Genomic DNA, 3,113 nt, shown 5'->3' with positions numbered 1-3,113 from the left:
TCTAAGTTTCAAACTTGAAATAATATATTAAAAGATAAAAACTATGAAAAAGTATAAGAAATATTTAAAAAATATATCAAAGTAAATATTTTTATGTATAAAATAAAATTTTAAAATTATATATATAATGTCGGGTTGGTTTGGTCTCGGATTGATTTTTTTTAGTTAAAACCAAACCAACTCAATTATAGTCGGGGTTTTTTTTTCGCAAGTATAAATTTTTAGAAGAGTTTGATGAGTAACTTGATCTTCATTATCCTAGGAAATTACTGTTCAACTTGAAGTTATTTTCGTTTGATACTGACTAATTTTATGAAATGGACTATTTGATTTAAAAAATTTGTGTTGTTTCGTAAAAAGGAAGCTTTTTATATATTGAACAGTTGGACGAATCAGAAGAAAGAAAATAGATGTCGATGTCAATTTCAAACACTGAAATTACAATGAAAGAAAATTACAACGGAAAGAAAATGAAGAAATAACAACAGAACTTCACTGAGATTGCCATGAAAATGCATCAAATATGTGAGTTGTTACTTGTTGGCTATGCGCAGAAGGGTAGTAAAAAGTTGTTGAGGCTTAGACATCATGATCATGTGATCAGAGCCTGTGATCTCTTCCACTTCATTAGGAGGATTATTTTCAATCATCCATCGTTGAAATTCTTTGTTAAAAGCTTTACTTTCAGTAGCAACAATGAACACTCGCCTAATTGATCCATACCTTTTCCTTGAAAGAACTATATATCTCCTTAGAAACATCTTCAGCATGATATAAATATAGTGGCCTTACTAGTTTAGTCGCCATCGTCCAATCCTGATTTAAATCAATTTCAAGTTGATGTTACAATTAAGCACTTAAATATGTGTTATGATTTGGTTACGTACCTTAATTGGACTCAACTGGTAAAGATTACTTGCCAAGAACTTCGAACCTAGGATGAGGGTGGTTGGAGGACTCGTAGGTCCATTGTCGTATGCAACGCGATTATCAAGTTCAGGTAGTACTGCACTACATGACTATAACGAAGTATATTTAGTTTCAAACATGTAATTAAGAATTTAAATACAATGTGGAAAATTGGTACCTGAGTGTAGACGATGCTTGCATTGAGAGTTGGACCAGGCATTAGAGCAGTGACAAATACAGCAGATGAAATCTTTTCGGGGAATGTTTCCATGGCTTTAGAGATGGCAAGTCCACCAAGGCTATGGCCTACAAGAACTACTTTTTTATGAGCAGGAAGTGAAGCCATGAACTCCATCAGTGGACTCAAGTAATCAAAAAAACTTGGAATTTCCAGGGCCTGTTTTGGGTTGTTTCCTGAAGCACCCAAGTCAATAGCTGTAACATTATGCCCTGAAGATGTCATCAATTCTACAATCTTGTACCATGACCAGGCTCCATGACATCCCGTATGAACTAGCACAAAGTTATTTGGCCCTGACAGGATAGCATCTGCATATGGAAACATAAGTATTAGAACTATTTAATTGTCGATTATGGTAAGCTTGTAGCCAAATTGTGAGTACTGAAGGGGAATTGACAAATATGTTTGGACATGTATTTTTTGATGTATTTGGGATATCAACTTGTTGACAATGTTTGAGCATTTTATTTACTCTAAATGCATGATTTGAAAATCTAAAAAGCAACGTGCATTGTAGGTAGAGGACAAAGCTCCACCTTTGGGTTGTGATGAGCTAACAATGTTTGCAGTGGACAAAGGGAGGCTTAATGAGGCAACATGGTTAGTTGCCTTTTGATCTCTAAATGAGTTGAATCCACTAATGTTGTACTTCATTTTGTTTCTTTTGATCTTGGATGACATCTTTGTACCTACAATATTGGCTGCTGAATTTACTGTTGCTGCAAATAATGTTGTCATTGTATTGTCTCACCACTAACCTATACAAAAAAAAAGTGAAGTTGTGACAAGTTTGTACAAAATCTTGGAAAAGAAAGAGATAAATGATTGGATATTTACCTGATTGTGATGTCCTGTGGACTGTGGAGTGCTCTAAATTTGCCAAAAGAGATGATAGAAGAATGAATATTGGATTAGGAGGCATCTTATATATAGCTCATCAACTTTGTCAGGAAATTAGATGGTCCTAACTCCTTTTGTCCAAATTTAGATAAAGAATTCTTTAATTTGTCGTTCTTTTCTTTAAAAAGAATATCGCCTAGGCCAATATAAGTAGTATTTATTTATTGAAAAAAAAAGGGATATTTTTTTGTAGCCTATGAATATAGTAGTATATAAATATCAAGTTCTTTAAATCAGATCGTACGTATCATAAAAGAAGCCAATATCATGATTCATGAGTTTCTAAATTCAAATCCAAGGTACTACATTTCTTTATTTGAATCCTCTTAATGAAAATCATGAGTCAGAATCTTAGATCAGATTAATTTAGTATAAGAAAACGAATGATAGCCAAGAGTAGCCTAAATAAAAATGTAAAAGGTGATACAAAATTTGCAGAGTCATCACTTGTTGGCAATGCGCAAAAGGATAGTAAAAAGCTGTTGGGCCTTAGCCATCATGACTGCATGATCAGAGCCCTCGATCTCTTCCACTTCATCAGGTGGATTATTTTCAATCATTCAATATTGAAGTTCTTTCTTTAAAGATTTATTTTCAGCAGCAACAATGAATATTCGCCTAACTGATCCATACCTTTCCCTTGAAAGAACTGTTATCTCATGTATTCAGATTAACAAACCAGAAATAATAAAAGATAAAAAGAAAAACACAAAGAACTATCCGAGTCCACAGAACCCACTGTGTGTCCTTAAAAATTTAATCCCCTCAAGTATCCGAGGTTGCAGATTAATTCCTCCCAAGATAAAACGGATTAACCATTAAAGAAGTAGCGGTACCTCAAACTTCGATAATTTCAACGAACTCAAAATGACAACAACGAATCACACACACAAACACGATCGATCGATTTTGTTTTGTAAGAAATATATGCAAAAGAAGGGAAGAATTTGATGCAGAAAAATGAGAGAAAACCTCTCTATTTATAGCCAACAAAGGGTAAAGGTCACAACCCTTTGGAAAGAAGACAACCTTTCAGAAAGGTCACAACACTTTGGAAAAGGCA

At 33.8% G+C, this 3,113-nt stretch overlaps 2 pseudogenes; both read right to left on the bottom strand.

The window, feature by feature from the left end:
- Positions 1-533: 533 nt before the first annotated feature.
- LOC102578415 (salicylic acid-binding protein 2-like) lies at positions 534-1,888 on the bottom strand (annotated as a pseudogene).
- A 605-nt stretch (positions 1,889-2,493) lies between these two features.
- LOC102606409 (probable esterase PIR7A) overlaps positions 2,494-3,113 on the bottom strand; it is a 2,666-nt pseudogene continuing 2,046 nt past the window's right edge.

This window comes from Solanum tuberosum, unplaced genomic scaffold (genome assembly GCF_000226075.1).
Source record: "Solanum tuberosum cultivar DM 1-3 516 R44 unplaced genomic scaffold, SolTub_3.0 scf00073, whole genome shotgun sequence".
Lineage (NCBI taxonomy): Eukaryota > Viridiplantae > Streptophyta > Magnoliopsida > Solanales > Solanaceae > Solanum > Solanum tuberosum.
Note: the sequence above shows the minus strand (reverse complement) of the source record. Positions and strands in the feature narration are given on the sequence as shown.